This window comes from Ptychodera flava, chromosome 21, assembly GCF_041260155.1.
Source record: "Ptychodera flava strain L36383 chromosome 21, AS_Pfla_20210202, whole genome shotgun sequence".
NCBI lineage: Eukaryota > Metazoa > Hemichordata > Enteropneusta > Ptychoderidae > Ptychodera > Ptychodera flava.
The window spans coordinates 18,673,603-18,693,197 of record NC_091948.1 but is presented as its reverse complement, the minus strand read 5'-3'; the positions used below and the strand labels follow the sequence as shown (position 1 = coordinate 18,693,197).

At 37.6% G+C, this 19,595-nt stretch overlaps 1 long non-coding RNA gene across 1 annotated transcript; it reads left to right on the top strand.

Moving 5' to 3' along the window:
* Window positions 1-1,418: 1,418 nt before the first annotated feature.
* On the top strand, window positions 1,419-18,856 carry LOC139121612 (uncharacterized). The gene is made up of 2 exons (XR_011549329.1): window positions 1,419-1,809; window positions 16,649-18,856. It is a non-coding gene; the product is annotated as an uncharacterized lncRNA (long non-coding RNA).
* Window positions 18,857-19,595: the final 739 nt, after the last annotated feature.

The following is a 19,595-nucleotide window of genomic DNA, read 5'->3' as shown; positions in this document are numbered from 1 at the left end:
GAAGTTGAGGAAAATAAACAGTGTAAGGAATACAAATTATTTACCAAATAATGATCAAGTGTGCCTTCGCACAAAAGGGACTTCATGAAACATTTGAGTCAATTGAAAAATTTGAGAAATTTACTTGAGTCACAATGTATAATAGCGTTGATCGTGATTTCGGGTTTGTTACTAAATATAGCTGCACGCGCGCAACTTTCGGACAAATAAGCAGAAATTCGGACAAATTTTGTCGTTGTATGCGCGGCTGTTGTTGCAGCTTGTAGTCTCAGTCATCAATTCATACGAATAAGTGTGACGCTAAATAGCCTTTGTAACACTCGCAGGTTTTATTTTTGTCATTTGTGCTGAAAATGCAGACAAATGTTTATTTATGCATATTAATGAGAGAGAACAGTGACGTCATTTGCGATCAGCGCTATTTCATATTCATCTGAAAATGTTCTTGCGTCACAGAGAATATTCATGAGTCATGGCATGCCAAATAGGCTTTGAGGGCACACTGATGGTAAATTACAATTATGAAAGTAGTTAGCACATTAATGGCAATGACAAATCTAACTTACCATGCATCACTTAGACTCTCGCCAGTCGCTTGTACTGCTTGGTCTCGCGTAGCTTCCGGTATTTAGAGCTGGTACAAGCTACATTATTTTCTTCTGCAAGCCAGTTTCTCATTCTATCACCTGTGTACAACTTCAGCCTATCATAATGAACTATTTTTGGTATTGCTCGTGGACCTTTCTGAATTCTGTACAACACGTCTGAAAGTTTGTTGAGTACTATGTATGGACCTTCCCATACTGGTCTTAGCTTGACTGACATACCTTTCTTTCTTTTGTTATTCAACACCAAACAAAATCCCCTCGTTTTAGTGGTTTCCATAGCAACCTCGTGCCTTCGGCACTCGACCTCGCGCCTTCGGCGCTCGATCGCCTACGTTGGATTGCTACCGCACTCAATAAAGTGACTCCGGTCAAAAGAAGGCACGAGGACTGTCGACAGTCTATGCATCACTGTGCTAGAGCGTAAATAGGCATTGTCATCCATGCTAGTCACCAAACTATTGCCTTGAAATGAATCATTGAACATCATTCTCTTGACACTTTTCACATGTGCTCTCTGGTAATGTGTTGATTCTGATGCATGAAGTTCTGTCTTTGGTGGCTTCTTGGCACAAAAGAGTGGTTTTCCAATGTGTACCCTGGCTTGTTTTCCCATGGATGTCCAACAACGCTTCGAGCTTCTCTTCACAATCTCCCGGTTTACAAATCTGCCGAGACGTACGTACACAAGACGTTCCTTGACGTGATTCTGTTCTCAGTTCGCTCCTTTTTTGGGAGAATGAAACTTTTGGAGCTGATTTTATGCACCTTTCTTCACACTCTGTCATGTCGTTCACGCTAGTTGCCTCGGAGGCAGCCATGTTCATTTTCTCACGCATGCGTCGTTTGGATGACGTAATTGGGCGATCTTAAAGTTGGAATCTTATGCATTTTTAGTATCCATTTCAAGCAAAAAAAATTGTCAATGTTTGACACTAAAATTCACGTAATATGGAAATCAAATGAGTTTTTCCCCCATCGACTCATAGTAATCAAAACCGCGCAACCGGAAGATGGAGTAAAGAGCTGCCACATACCACCAAACAAACACAACAACACTAACCAGTCCAGCTGAATGCCGCGACATAAAAGATTTCTTACTCCTAAGTGACCTCCAGCAATATACAGACACATTTTTGTCATCCGGGTGTCAAAAAAATAAAACATTTGATGGATGTGGGTGCTGATGACCTTGGAAAATTTGGTAAGTTAATTGTCGCATTATATACCATAGGATGATGGACAGTCAGCATGGACCGTTGACGTACATCACACATCATGATCATGGGTAGTTTGTAAAAGTGTAGTATATGCCGTGAACTCGTGCAACATTCCGACGTTATGATAGATCGTAGCCTTACGGTTAGGCGACATATCATAGCGTCGGAACGTAGCATAAACTCACAGCATAAACATTAAACTACATTTATATATATATATATATATATATATATTAATATATATATATATATATATATATATATATATATATATATATATATATATACATATCATAGCGTCGGAACGTAGCATAAACTCACAGCATAAACACTAAACTACATATATATATATATATATATATATATATATATATGTATATATATATATATATATATATATATATATATATATATATATATATATATATATATATATATATATATATATATACACACATATATAGAAACAGGCAAGTTTAAATGCTTGGTCGTTTCTCTATTTATATACCTCCATGGTTTAAGGTAGTATGTACCTCGAAAGTGAAAGACATTGAAATTTTGCTCAAACTTTTCAAGTTAAAGTTTCAACTATTGTCTCATCAAATCAGGAATAAACTTTAGGGATCACCATGCAAAGTTTGCTACCAGAAAAACATATAACCTAACATTTACTTATATTTGAAATTTATCATGGCTGCCATCCCTGTGCAAAGTCTATGGGGGGAAGTATTATTTTCACAATGGAATTCAGTTTTCAAAAAAACTAAGATGATGAAAAGTTTTGAATTCAAAGAGCTTTAAAACGAAACCCCTCAAGTTGTAAATCAGAACAGAATTGTAAAAAATTGAGAGTCAAAATACCATTCCCTGAGGTATATTTTACCTTAAATCAGAGTTTGGCAACCTCCATGATGAAACACATTTGACAGCGATAACAACACTTGGCTGTCTCATCCAGAAAAACCATCAGGTGAAAGTAGCACAGGTACTGGGAAAGAAAAACTATGGATGAAATCTAAGTTTGGGTTCATTCCCAATGCAACCACAGCCCGAGCAGTTTTCATTAACAGTGTTCTCCCAGGATTTTGTGACTGTTACTTTAAATGGAGCAAGAATGCAAGGGAGTTTACAAAGAAATTCCATGAGGAAGGACAGCAACAGTTTACTTTGAAAGTAAAATTGATCAGTGGCAGGCATCGTTGGATAGTGTTACAAATGCCAGTAATCCAGCTGCAGTTGGCAACATCCTCGAGAAAGAGACAGTTGTGAAACCCATCATAATATCATCATTGAAAATAATATGGCGAAAGTCTCAAAGATCAAAATAGCACTCGAGATTGAAAGTAACACCCTTAAAGCAAGTAACGAAAAACTGTACACAAAGGCAGGTAAAGTAAAATCTGGAAGTGAATATGTAGCAAAATTTAACACCCAGTATCTGACAGATATACAAGATTTGTGCAATAAAATACAAGAGTTACAGAAAGAAATGATTAATAAGCAGGAAAAGATCAAAGGCCTTTTGGAGCTCGCTACATGAAAAATAAAAGTCAAAAAAGAAAACAAAAACAAAATAGACTCCGGGCCAAGAAACACAAGGCACACAGGATGAGCACCGGCATGAAAAGGGTCTCGTCATTTATAGCTCCCAGTTGTAATATTGACAAAGAAATAATCAGGAAAAATCATCTGTTGCACGAGGGACTGTGTGCAGTAAAAAGGCATGATCTAAAATATATCATTCAGTTAGAGAAAAATGATAAAATTGCGAAAGCTGCATACTTAGTCATCAAAGAGCACATTTCCATCAAAAATTGGGGGTGTCTGTCATCATCATCATCAGATGACGATGATCATGATCATGATCCAGATGATCATGATGATGATAACGATCATCATGATTCTGATGATCATGATGATGCTGATCATCATCAAAATCATCATCATCATCCTGATGATGATCATAATCATCATGATCTTGATGATGGTGATGATCATCATCATCATGATCCCGATGATGATGATGATGATGATAATAATGATGGAAATAATGGTAGTGAAGATAATGCTAAAACTCTGTAACTACAAGGACATTGACTTATATTATACATACGTACAGTGTTTCTCCCAGGCCGTTTAACAGGATCGGCCCCGATCCTTTATTTTTTTCGCCCGATCCTTTATTTTGTCCGACCCTTTATTTTTCATGCCGACCCTGTTTCATGTCCGCTGATACTCTTTGAATGTGGCTGAAGACCTATTGTTTCTCGGCGGCGATTTTGTCACTTTTATTTCAGCGAGCTATTAAGTGTGAAACGGTTCTAATGTGGCGATAAAACGACGTACCAGATGATTAAAAGGTTTATTCCATCACCAAAATGTGTGAAATGGTTAGACTCTTCTCCTTTTATGTCGATGCTTTTACACACAATGAGGCAGGATTATCGGGTGCAAAGCACCCAAAGTCACGCTTGTCTGTGAGGAGAATAAATGGGCCAGCTGTAGTGCAAATGAACATCGGCTAAGACGGATGAAACTTAAATTAAAAAAGCATGAAATGTGTTACGCTGCTGATCGTACAGACAACGGCCATTTTATACAACGGACATGGAGTATACTAAACGAAAGGCTCGGTGTTGCATCTTTGCCAGCGGGCACTCCGTCAAAGCATCTTTAATACTATAGTATAGGCAACTGGTTGAACTGCCTTTGCCACCAATGTCTCGCACTGGTAAGGATCCGAAGGTCAGGAAAAGTGATATCGATCAGAAGTGGCTGAAATCGTACGATTGGTTGAGACAAACATCAGATGTAAAAATCTTTGGTACTGCCGTGTGTTCAGATCGTTGCGTGTCCGAGTTAACACGCTCGCGCCATTTCGAGATCTGTGTACCGGTACGTCAAAATATGCAACATGACGTTGAAGCCATGTGTGTCACCTCGTGTCACGCATTCGTAACTTTAACTTGCATGGATTCGTTCAATTGACTTTGAGAAACAGTTGCACTTGATCCAATTTCAAAACCCATTACCCTTTTTACAATATTCAAGGCACCATGAAATGAAATAAAAAGGAACTGCATGAGCGAAAATAATCATTCGTTTGATCATCTGAATATAGCAGCTATGTACGTACGGTTAGCCATAGGGCATACAGTATGGGTTCAAAGGTCGCGTTTGGTCAAGTGTGCTCCACACAATGCATGGCTGCCGACGCGCGCTGTTGTCGAAGTTTCGTACGTTTGTCGAAGTAAAAGTCGATGCAATTTCAAATCTTGTTCTTGAAAATACCCGGTATCAATATTTTCGGGCTTCTCTTTATTATGAATTGAGTTTTAAAGTCGACATATTTCTCTGCAGGCATGCTCTGCTGACTCCGAATTGTCAGTGCAATAATATTCAGTCTTGAATGAACTTGTCCGTGTAACTGTTAAGCCATGGACGTCCATGGTTTTAGCAATCTGGCTACAGACAAACATTTAGTAACAGAGGATCACATAAAACGTCTGATTTTGAATGTTATTCTGGGGTGAACTGGAAGACTTTGAATGAAAATATTAATGTAATATATGAAGTGCTTAAAGTGCATAAAAGATTTTACTTTAACCTTTCATTGTGGGATTTTTTCTGATGCTATGGACTGATGTGTGTATTGCATAATTAACATAATTTACATAGTTATTGTTATGCAAATTAGCCGATCCCGTTTCATAAATTTCTGGGGAGAACACTGCATACGTATGTCGATTTGTGTTACGATATGATCCAATATGGCCACATGGCAGCCATTTTGTTATGTTTTTTTTCATGTCGAGAGCCATAACTCTGCCAAGTCTCAACCGATTCCATTCAAAGTTGGTTCATGGACATTGACTCATGCCATACATTTGCATGTTGATTTTTTTAGACAGTAAGATCAAATATGACTGCGTGGCAGCCATTTTGTTACTACTTTCTCATGTACAGAGCCATAACTCAGACATATTTCCACCAGTATCAATCAAAGTTGGTACAAGGACATTGACCTATTTCATACATATGCACATCAATTTGTTTCACTGATGGCATGTGAAAGTATCATGTCAATTATTGCATTTTTGTAATTAGGCTGATATCATGTCAAGAAATATTGCATCAAATTTCATGAAACTTGGTACAGATGTTAAGGGCACATTGCAAACTAATGTCATTGATGGTATATTTTATTATTTTATTAGCATTTACAGTTTTTTATATCCACTAAGTCATTTCTGTTGGAGTGCCCATAACAGATGTTATTTCATATGTATTCAGAACTTTTGGGTGATGTGACAGTGGCTTGGTCCACTTCCAAAGTTAGAATAGTCACTTTACTACTTAACTAAAATTTGATTCAAAACTCTGGTAACATTTCATTTGACCAAGTCAATTGTCTGTGTCATATTCATTGTTATCATATTGTACTTGTATTTACTGTGTTTATTACATTCATTTTATTTATATATTTAAGAAAAATATATTATTTATGTTAAAACTTGAGAAAAAGATATTTTTATCAATCTTCAAACTTGAGAAATCAAAATTAGTATTTATTTCCAAACTTTAGGAAAAGATATAGTTATGTCCAAACTTGAGAAAAAGATATTGATATTTATTTCCAAACTTGAGAAAGAGATACGTATTTTCAAACTTGAGTCTAGAGTTAATAAATATGTTTTCTAATTCTAATTTATGAATATTTTTTTCTTGTTTTCAGTATTCCATATTCTTCAATACGTGCACATGCAAGTGTAGCTTTGATGCATGAAAAATGGTGACCCTCCCCCATACGCTTACACAAAATTTTATGACCCTTCAAAATGTTTGCATGAAAAATGGCGACCCACCCCCCAAAAAACACGCCCCCCCCTGTAATTTATGTCCAGTCCCTAACTGCAACTACACTATCCACACAAATGCGGAGTATTAACTGATTTGATTATCTCTGAAAGGCAGCACCTAAAAAAAGGGACTCCATCTATCACACTATTGTTAAAGTAATCCTTAGAAAGAGCTTAAATGAATACCAAATCTTGAATTCAAATGTTCAAGCAAAGGGTTTCTCATTTAAATGTCATTATATGGTAAAACTTCACCGACACTAATATTTCAACTTCATCAGCTAAAGCCTGAGTCACATGTTGCATTTTGACTGAGACGTGTGACCATATCATCGCTAACCTGGAATGCAACAAACAGGGCCCTCGTCATATCAAAATTATCACAAAGGCTTACACAATTTGTACAAATAAAATATTACTTTAAAGTTAATGTGATTGGCCCCGTCTCTTAACATCAAATGTGCAGATCTGAGGTCAAGGCACTGCCATCATTCAAATAAGCACAATTGTCATTATTGTCATTATTAGAGAATCAAATTTCTTTTACCAATATTTACAAGACAACATAAAATGTAGACACAAAAATTACTCTCGAGAAGAGTAAGTATCAAAATATTGTTATTATACTCCACACAGAGTAAGTATCAAAATATTGTTATTATACTCCACACATCAGGTTTACCGAAAGCCAACGTGTAATTGTGAACCAATTACCAAGCAACCAGGTTAGCCTTTCTCGGTAGCAGTTTCAACTCCTAACACTTACCACATCAATGAAATAATTCTAAATATTGTATATGGAATTATATGAGTTTAAAAGAAAATCAAGTGAACATGTGTGAATAATAATAATAATAATAATAATAATAATAATGACCATCATGGTCATCATCATAATCATTCTTGATTGCCTGTAAATGAACAATTAGCATTACATTTTGTAGCCATAAGGGTGTTACATAAACTTAAGTTAAAATGTTTCTGATAGTGATCAAAAGTTTCAGGAAAGACAAATCGGTAAAAATTGTGAATTTAAAATTCCTATCCAGTACACTATAATACATAGTCATGATCACAGTGTAATTTATAATGTTTGAAATCGTAACCATGGAATTTAATGTTTTAATGTTTTCAAAATTTTTAAAAAGTTTCTTTAATTTGAAAAGTAATTACCGGCTACCTGTATGTTTAATGTTTTTTAACACTTGTGCAACCAACATTACAATTATTCTTCTCTTATAGATCTACTATATCACAAACAGACTACTACTGCCGCTATTTCTGCCTCGTTCCGTTGACACATTCTTAGTATTTGCTCAGTGATAAATGTTCCGAAGTCACAGTTGGTCACTGGGTCGTAACTTTTCGTATTCAAGCGACTGGGCCACACTTTCGTCGCTTTTTAATTTCTACATAGCTAGGAGGTAAACTAAATTAGGGTAGATAATAATGCATTAAAGCCAAAGTTTCTGTTCCGACGAATTCGATCTTCCTGAGGAAAGATAATTTCGTTTAATTGTTAATTACAAGTATGCTATTACACTATATATAAACGAAAAGTTATCTTTGTTTTCTCTACCGCCTACACAGTGGTCAATGAAAAACAGTTTCCGGTAGAAGCCTTTCGATCAGTCATTAATTAAGTTTTGATGACACTGAAATAAATATGAACACTATAGTAAGTTCTGGAACTTACTATATACTACATTGTACATATATTGAAACCATGAGCTCAACGATGTGACTCAAATTCAGAGGTCAATTTTAGCAATTTCCGGTCTTTCGTACCGGGTAATTACTGAAATATTATCAAAATTGCAAACTATCAGCTACATCCTGTGCCATTTTGTCTTTTTGTCTGAACCGTCCTGGATTACCGACTACGAAATCGTTAATAAACATGCAGAGATTATATAATAGGCTTTGCGGTATGGTGTGCATATGCTGTCAGTAACTCACTGCTGAGCGTTCTGAACTTGGGCAGCACGATGCATTTGCAAACGTTTCTGACGTCCAGCAGACCATTTTTTACATTCATGAGCAGTCTCACAGGTGCCTGGGATTGCCGGTGTACATGCATAGAGAGAAGACATGCATGTACACTGGCAACCCCAGGCACCTGTGAGCAGACTAAATTAGCCCTCATAGTGTCACAATGTTCCGGAAATATATGTATATCGATATGATAAAGTACAGCTCTAAAATGATCGTGTGATTGATTTTTCTCATCCATACATTAGCGCCATGCTGAATGCACCCACTGCATGTACTGTGTACGTTCGATCGAGCGTCCAGATCACCGGTCAGGTTGTGTTCACCAAGTGCCTGACAGCGTTTCCGCAATCCTCTCCCCGTTGCATGCTGTTACATTTTTCATATTAAAAGGCAGGGTATCTGCAGGCTATATTTATTTGGAAGCTTTGCCCACTTCAGTATCATTTGCCACCGCAGAAGATCGGCAACTGTCTGGCCCCTCAGTCTGGTCTTGCATGGCCATGTCAGCGCGTCGACATTTCGCAAATGAAGGGTAAGCCAAATTCACGTGCCACGCGCCGCGTGCCAGGGACGCGTGAAAAATTATAGGTAGAATATTTCTGGCCTTACAAACCAGAGATAATGAAAATCGTATTCCATGGGCTGAAAGGGAAGAGAGCAGCATTCATGTAGGAAGACCGCTTGGTGTTGTTTTCAACATTCCCCTGTACCGGTATTTACCGTGATAACTTAAGTTAACGATACGCACTCTATCTTTGTTTACTTAATCCAGTTTTAATTGCAACAACAGTATTCCCCTGAGATCTGATATGCGGCATGTCTGGAGTGGGAAAAATTCATTTTGATCTACGGGAATGTCCATATGACATTTCTAATTTTAGCGGCTTTTTATTGCAACACGTGCTGATTTCTACCCCTTAACAAATAGTATCGCCCTATGCTTTGGAACGCCACTGCACTGAAAATCGGCTGAGGCAGAGTCCTGATCCTGCAAAATGCATCGAATCGACAGGCTTTTATCACCGTTATGCAATAGCGGGCCCTTCAGTCACATACGTTTGTGGAGGGACCATGGTTCCAGCCTGAAATTCGTTGAACAAGAATGGAAAGTCTCTGGTTAGCGTCACAGTGGTTAACTGGAAATGCATTTGTTTACGCATGGAGGTATAAAGTGAGAGTCGTCTTTTGCCCGTGATTACGACACCAAGACTGGCCAAGACTGTATCGTGTTTCGAAAATCAATGTTGACCTGGCCTGACACGAGTATGCCTATCCGTTCATGGTAGGCCTGCCCTATTCTCGCGAGCCAGAGCAATAATTTCCACTCCGCTTACCTACGCAAAATCAAGCTCTGGCAGATTACGCCGGGAAACTGCGGAAGTATGAATGGGGGTTAATTAATTATTCATCAGAATTAGCCAATCATGAATCTGTTTTTACAAAGTCATGTCAGGTCGTAAGCTCTCATTGTCTGTGTGTACACAATGGAGCTTTCAGGGTATGAGATCCTCTGGTTCCGTTGCATCTCTTCCAATATATATTGCATTATATCCGACAGCTTTCAAAATTTTGACAGTTTTTCTGTCTTGATCGAGCAACGGTGACACTATGTGAATACTATGGCTTCGGTATGTACACAAGAGACTACTGCCAGCAACGAATCCGGCCCGGTCCCACTGCAAGGTCGTCCCCTGACAGTGTGACTATTTTCGGACGATCTCAGTTTTCTTGCTGTTCGTGGTACTCACTTCGCTCCGTATTGATAACGTTTTACAAGTCATGATACCGCATATATTAAGTCAGGTGATGCTGCTGGTCCGTTTCGAATAGTTAGTTTTTTCGGTAGAAGCTATTTCGGGCGCTGCAAACTTCGCGAAGTTAAACACACCGTACGATACAACATTTCAAGGTGTCAAAAGCAACACACAGAGACAGCCCATGTCCCATATGTAAGCACCATACACGTCGAAATATAGTTGCGTCGTCCATGGATTGAACGTAACTAATTTATCACAACATTTCTACAAACATTTTTCTAAACACATCAAAATTGAAACTCGAGGGTTTGAAGTTTCAAAATATCAATATTTAGCCCCTATAAATACATTCCAAATATGACGTCTGATTACTACGCACTCACTATGGAGTCAACAATTTGGCAACTTTGACCCCTAAATATCACTTCCTTCCTGTTAACAGTTTTAGGATAAACACAATAAAGTTTCGAAGGGTATGGTAATAAGAGTTCGTACTGCTCGTCATTTGTGAAACGGCTTTGGGCGAAATCACTATAGGCCTACCCTGTCCGAAAACTGTCACCAGGTCACACTGAGCGAGTGTACGCATATACTTGTTCGCACCCGGCTGAACTGCAAACCCATGGAACAAACGAAACCGCTCTTGGTTTGATTCCGTTGTTACCGTAACTTTTGTGATGAATTAATGAAACAAATCGGACTTGAACAACTACGCAATTTTCCAAGGTCTGTGATTTCGTAGTGTTGAGACGATCGGGAGCCTAGCGCACATTTGTGATTACGACGATGGCCTGCCCGCAGCCTATGTGTTGTGGTGGGACTGTGGTTTACTTGCACGCGTGCGAAATACAGCGTTTTGTAACATTTTGATTGATACAAGTTGGCAGGATGGTACTTGCCCTCAAAATAAAACCTGTTTGCAACCTTTTAATTGATACCTGTCAATAGGCTTACGCCCATACCAGTCACAGTTCGATAGACACCATAGGACCTAGATATTTGCAATATAGCAACCTTAACATATGGTCTTCGAAATCAATGTACAGAATTTTGATTGATCAATTTTTAATGTTACAAATTTACGTGCAGTGTAATTTTGAAAAATACTGGCCCTCCCTTCCTATAATTTCTCTCGAGTCCCTTTCTGCATATATGCACAGAATTCGCTGGTCATTCGCTGGTTCCCAGTTCATGCATTTAGAAGGCGGCGTTGAAGCCTGAATGTTGATTTATTCATGAAATGAATCAATGAATTAAATTGGAGTGAAAATGCACCTACTTCTGGCGCGCGGCGCGTGGCATGCAGCACGTGGCACGTGAATTAGGCTTATAGTCTGGTGCCGAAGCACAAAACCCAAAAATTTGGCCCCACAATGGTTCTCGGTGGTTTCTGTATCTTCAAAGCCTACTGAATCAGGATCTGCATGATGCCACCCTGGCACCCTTGGGCATTTTAATATATTCAAGATGGCCGCCAAGATGGCCGCCAAATATGTAAATGGTGATATCTCAGCTCTGTGAAATGTTATCAAAGGATTTTAGTGTCGTATGCCAGGTAAACAGGGCCAAGGAATTCATTTCTTTCATTGCGAACATGTGCAACCCTTAATTTGCATAAAATCCAAGATGGCTGCCAAAATGACCTCGAAAACAGGTAAAATGCCATATCTCAACTCCATTAGAAGCTGTTGGAGTCATTGTGGTCTCCTTTGCCAGGCAAATGGGGCTAAGGAACTCATATCTTTCATTGCCTGATATGTACAACCCTTAATTTGCATAAAAATAATCCAAGATGGCTGCCAAGACGACCTCAAAAAAAGTTAAAATGTCATATCTGAGCTCAATGACTAGCTGTTGGAGTCATTTTGCTCTCCTTTGCAAGGTATATTGGGTCAAGCAATTCATATCTTTCATTAGCTGACATGTGCAACCCTTAATTTGCATAAAATTTGCATAAAAATCCAAATATCTGTTTAAGTGTGTAACAAGTCATATCTCAATACACTATGCCACTGATTTTGGTGTCTTTCGGCATGTTTTACGGGTCAAAGAATTGGTATCTTTTGTTATATTTGCTGTAAAATCAAACATGATAATCTAAAATTGATATTTACAATCCAAGATGGCTGCTCAGCTGGTTTCCACAACAAATTTCAAATTATATCTGAGCTGAAATTGCTTCCTAGAGACTAATACATTTAGGGTTCAGGCAGAAGGATAAGTTTCTTTCGTCATATAAAATGTAAAATATTTCAGCAAAAATGCACAAATGAAAAGCAAAAATGACCACCTAGTATCAATTATGGCCACACAAATGGATGCCACAAAAACATTGAGTCGTATCTTAACCAACCAAGCAATCTTGAGACCTATTTTGTTGTGTTTGGTCAGGTTTTATTGGTCGCAGGTTTTTCATTACTTGTTTTCTGAGCTGGAAAAATCTTACTTCTAATGGAAGGATTTTATCCCACATTGCCGCTATAATGGTTTCATAAAACATTACAACAAGATTTATCTAGCATCTTCGACACAAGGTTGTATGTGTTTGGATCCGTTTGAGAGGTCATTGAATTCACATTTTCATTCATATAAATTGTCAAACCATCCATTTAAATTAAATTATAATGAACTGTACCTTTCCATACAACGTGAAGGGTCATTTTATCATTTGTCAATCAACCACAATAAATGAGCTTCAGTTATTCGAGGCGAATTTGCTGAGCATGCTTGTGCACTTGCAGAGAAGAGTGACTTGTTTGGTCATCTTTGAGCCATCCTGAGTCATCTGTCTTGTTTATCTTTGCACCAATTTAGTCACTCAGGTCAATTTCAGCAGGATCTTTAATATTGCTGCCCTTTAAATATATGACCGCAAGTGAGTGTGGCAGAGTCATTCTATGAATACCTTTATCATTGCGGGTATGGTTTTCTGATTTGACAATGACGACCAGGTTTCATGTCATCCATCAGACGTTGTACCCTAAGCTTTGCAACTGTCATGCTGCAAACAAGTGTCTAGTTTCTGCTAAAGTGTCATTCATAGGCAGCAGGAATACCAACCTCTTGCATTTGGCACCAATTCAGAGCACTTTGAGCGGTTTAATTGCATTACAAACACCAATGTTAGATTTAGTGAGGTGTGAGTTGCATCTTTGCCAATCAAGCATTCTTTAAGACCTATTTTGATGAGTATGGTCATGTTTTATTAGTCGCAGAATTTGAATCTCTTGTTATCTGACCTGAAAAAAACTTTCAAGAACATTGCAAACAGGGAGTTTATCTTTTAATGCTTATAATGGTGTCAAAAATATTACATCATGTCTCTATTTACTAAGTAGCTTGCGAGACCAAGTTTTGCGTCTTTGGATACATTTTAAGGGTCAATTGTATAAATACTGTTCAATTCAACTTATATATCAAAAGTGAAGTCAAAACATCATCGATGCCCTAAAAAGAGTTGCAAAACAGGCATGTAGCCTTAACTTATATTATCATTGCTCATCTTTGAGATTGATTTTAATATTTGGCGGCATGATAGGTATCGAGGAACCCACTTTTCCCATTACATGAACTGTTTACCTACCATTTATCAATTCAATGAAAATATGATCTCCGGAATAGCTGCCATATCATATAATATGTAATACTTCAGCTGACTGAGTATTTAATGAAATTGATTTTGGTGGCATTTGGTGGCACGTTTATAATACTTATCTGTAACAATGTACCCAAATACTAATTTACAATATTTCGACCAGAACTGTAAAATTCGGTAAGATTCTTGCACAAATCATCCTTCATCGCTTTTGTTATTAGCAGGGCCATTATTATTGACAGTTGCTTGTTATACAATACTCGTAGAAAATAAAGATGTCACAGCCAGTTGAGTTAAAGAGTATCTGTAACTTCCTGTGGAATATGAAGGGTCACCTGCATATCCATTAGGAATGAATGTATGCACTTCTAGGGAGCTGGTTAGCCTTGACTAAAAGTTAAATGCAAAGTGATTAACTGATGCATCTTTCAGCCAACCGAATCATAGAAATCCCTTTGAGACCTTCCATCTTTGTTCACAATACCGTTCCTTATATATATATATTTCCTTTTATATATATATATAATATATATATATATATATATATATATATATATATATATATATATATATATATAGATATAGATATATATATATAGGATCTTGATCATAAAGTAGAATAAAGATTTGCAAAATCAACAACAAAAGAGTATTAGATAAGAGATAAATATGAATATCTATATATGCGGATATTACATGTTCATCAATATTTTACTTTTTTCATTTTTTCTTGTCTACGTTTATATGTATGTGTGTGCCAGTTGTTATGCCCGTTATTTTTGCAGTTTTAGTGTGTTGCGGCTCCCATGGCTAGCATGTAGGCCACTGCACCATAACAAGACACAGCATGGGCACCTAGCAGTTGTGGCTCTTTGTATGCATACATTTTGGTTGTTGGTATGTTTCTTATCATAGTCCAATAAAGCTGGCACAAGCCATCAAAACAGTACAGGTTAGTCTGCAATCCATCTATTGGAGAAGTGATGTGATAAGAAACACGTCAGCACTGTTATGTACTTTCGGTTTCATTCCGAGACACAAGGAAAATTGCACATGCTTATCAGTATAGACCTTTTTATGTCAGGTAGTGGATTTGAACTAGTGATGAACATTGCTTTCAGAGGAGCAAGGTGTCTTTATATTTAATTATAAAAACAACAACAATTCAATTAAAGATTGGATAATTTGACTGCAATTAAACTGTTAAAAGTGCTATGGATGGGTGTCAAGCGCAAAACATTCATATTCTTGATGCCCCTATGGCAGAAACTAAAATTGTTTGCAGCATGATGATTGCAAAGCTAAGGGTACAACTTTAGAGGAATAACATGAAAACAAGAAATGAAAACTCTGCGACCAATATTGAAATGTATTAGTCTCTAGGATGCAGTTTCAGTTAAGATATACCTTGATATTTGTTGTGGAACAAAACAAAATAGGTCTCAAGAATGCTTGGTTGTTAAGATGCGACTCAATGTTTTTGTGGCATCCATCTTTGTGGCCATAGTTGATATTGGGTGGTCATTTTGTCTTTCAATGAAATATTTTACATTTTATATAAAGAAAGAAACTTATCCTTCTGCCTTGAACCCTTAATGTATTAGTCTCCAGGATGCAATTTCCGCTAAGATATACCTTGATATTTGTTGTGGAAACCAGCTTTGCAGCCATCTTGGATTGTAAGTATCTATTTCAGATTTTCATGTTTGATTTTACAGCAAATGTAACAAAAGATACCAATTCTTTGACCCGTAAAACATGCCGAAAGACACCATAATCAGTGGCATAGCGTATCGAGATATGACTTGTTACATACTGACATCTTGGATTTTTATGCAAATTATGGGTTGCACATGTCAGCTAATGAAAGATATGAATTGCTTGACGCAATATACCTTGCAAAGGAGAGCAAAATGACTTCAACAGCTAGTCATTGAGCTCAGATATGACATTTTAACTTTTTTTGAGGTCGTCTTGGCAGCCATCTTGGATTATTTTTATGCAAATTAAGGGTTGTACATATCAGGCAATGAAAGATATGAGTTCCTTAGCCCCATTTGCCTGGCAAAGGAGACCACAATGACTCCAACAGCTTCTAATGGAGCTGAGATATGGCATTTTACCTGTTTTCGAGGTCATTTTGGCAGCCATCTTGGATTTTTATGCAAATTAAGGGTTGCACATGTTCGGCAATGAAAGAAATGAATTCCTTGGCCCTGTTTACCTGGCATACGACACTAAAATCATTTTGATAACATTTCACAGAGCTGAGATATCACCATTTACATATTTGGCGGCCATCTTGGCGGCCATCTTGAATATATTAAAATGCCCAAGGGTGCCAGGGTGGCATCATGCAGATCCTGATTCAGTAGGCTTTGAAGATACAGAAACCACCGAGAACCATTGTGGGGCCGAAATTTTTGGGTTCGACCAAAAATCAGGGTTTCGGCACCAGACTATTACCCGTAAATGAAACCATTGATGATGGAGACTGCAGTGTTTCTTTGTTTCTGAAAAATGCCTATTTGACCTGAAGGATTCCACATTATCAATGAATGCTTATGCATCTAAGTGATTTATTACCTCTATTGAATAATCAATCATTTCCTTGCAGAGGGACTACGCCAGGTTTACATTACAAATCGTTGGGTCCGCACGATGTTGCATATGGTCATTGCCCGAGGAAACACTACTCTGGCTGGCGAAGTTGATCATGGTACGGAACTACCCTTACATGGGCCACTTTGAATTACGTCTGCACTCGCCCACATATCAAGTTTGAGTTCGTCTGCAACTCCGATCAGAAATGGACTTAAAACGTTTGATTGAGTAGTCATCAAAATCGCATTTACGCCCGAAATGCTTGCTCAGGATAGCAATGAGACTACACCGAGATGAGGTGAAATGGCTGGGGTAGCGAACAAGCCATGCTGACATTAGTAGTGACACTGCACTGGCAGATTCACAGACCTTTGTTTTCTCAAGGGTCTATGATTAAACTTCCTGCCAGTACCAATCGATTAAAAACCTCGCTGGGCTATATTGCCGCAGAGTGCGGGCAGCCGCTTCAGCTGTTGTCAGTGAATTTTAAAAAATTACCCCCGGGGGGGGGGGGGTACTCTCAATATTTTCATACGGGGGTGTGCGGCCTAAGTTTAAAACATCTACCCATGTGTATTGTCAAAAACAGACCCATTGTTAAGGACTTTTTGTCAAAATCAGACCCATAGTTAGGGAATAATGCAGTGAGCAAGAACAAAATAAGCCGACCAGTTGTCAAGTAGAATACTAGCAAACAATAGTATTAAAGGCCTGTGAGCTGCAAAGTCATTGAATTTGTTCAAGTTCAAATATTTCCAATAATTTCGGATACTATTTTATTTCAACCAATAAAGTGATATTACCTTGCACTGTCATGAAAACAATAATTTGTTACAAAACAGCCAGGAATTTTTACATAGTTTAAGTTAATCTTAAATTTCCCGCAATTTTCCAATACTTCACATATTACAATGAAAATAGAATACCTTGAGTCAGTGAAGTATATTCAGTCCAATGAGATCTATTGGATGGAATCATGTTGGTCTGTAAAAATGTTTATAGGTTTATGCACTTGTTTCACTATCTGTTTGAAAATTCACATGGGGGCAGCCAAATTTGGATGTGGCACCACTTTATCATTTATCTGGTTAAAATTTATGTATGTGCTCACATTTGGAGGTTCATGTAACTTATACTCAGACAGTGTTGTCCTTATATTTAAAAGTAGCCAGGTAATTTAAGAAAGTAGACAAGTGGACTGTGAGAGAGCAAAGCACCCGAGGGGGGGAGAGCGCGAGATGGGGTGTCCCCCCCTCTCGCAAGGCAAAAAATGAAATTTTGGAGTGGAAATGGTATTCTCTTGTGGCATATCTTAGGTGACATTTGACTAATTCATTGAACATTTAGCTGAGACTGAAACAGTACTTTTGTTGTGTGTCTTAGACGTGGCTCACATACAACAAAACAAACAAACATGATTTTGTTTTGTTTGTATTATTTATGACATACCGGTACTTATGGTTTTATTTGCAGTAAAGTCACCTGCAGTCTGCTCATTTCGTTGCTCATCATATATATTATATTTTAAACAGTCATTCTTAGTTATAATGAAATTGTTGACATGTCAGTTGTAAGATAGGAATTTCAAAGTGTCAATTTTAAAGTTTGAATACAGTATTTAAATGAAATGAGCTGTGAATGTATTTCACACATACTTAATCAGATGTCCTGAACTGTTGTACAGAAATGGATGTCAATCATTAATATCAAAGAGGAAAAAGAAGTAAATCAAAAACTTTCATGGGTGTTACCAGCTGTCCAAGTAAATCTCCTGAGAAGCCTTAGAGAGCTATTATAGCCAAATCAGATGTGTGCAGAGGACCTTTTCTTTTAACATTGTAACTATAAAAGCACAGCTAATTATGACGAAAACTGCCTTTTGTGAACTGTTATTGTAGTCATAAAAAAGCATCTATTTACAGAAAACCTATGACAAAGGAAAATAGTTGCATCAATGAAAACGAAAAAAATCTTCTCATTTTTCTATTTCTAAAATATGTCACTGTATCAAATATATATTGTGATATATTTATGCATGTTGCTTTCTCATACTGAATTCTCATACAGAAAACAGAAATGTATCAGGAATTTGTCATGCTTTTCATATGAACTGCAGATTTCATAATGGTACACTTTCACTTAAGCAAGATACCGGTATCTCTGACATATATCTCTGATTTATTAAAGTACATCGCCTGAAGGGCGCACCAAAAATATGAAACATCCTGATATCTCTGATATATATGTCTTATATAATTAAGTCATGAGCTGGAAGGGCGTGCTGAAAAATGTCTGATATATTAATTAAGTAATAATCTCAAAGAGCCCACTGAAAATTATTGAACATACAGATATGATATATCTCTGATATATGTATATCTGATATATTTAAGTTGGGTGTGCTGAAAATTATGTCTGAGTATTAAAGTTACGCGCCAGAAGGGCATGCCAAAAATGCAACTGAATGATGAAATTTGTGGCTGACATGATGAATTTTACGCAATTATGAGGCCGTGTCAAAATCCAAAAACACACTGACCCCTATTTGGCTTTTCAAAAGCATGGTGACCCCTATCACCAAATCAAAAACAGGGTGACCCCCCCCCCATGAATCCACTGCCCCCCGCCCCCTAGGCCGAAGAAACTGACCAGTCCCTTAAAGCGCAGTGGTCGTCGCGCTGCGCGTGCGTGATTTTTTTGTTGATAAACATACATTTTTGTAAACATATGTCTTCTCAACTTCAATAGGAGTGAGATGGGAGCAGTCCCCCACTTTGTTAAGGCCTTTGTAAGACTCAACATCATGCAATAGTAAAATATTAAGATCGGAAACGAACTTCAGTGGTGTATTTCTATCTTTAAACTCGTGTAGAGCTACGAACATTGGGACACTACACTCAGCACATTATGTCGCTGAGTTTACTGCACGCAGACACAGTGAACAAAAAGCTTTGATCGCG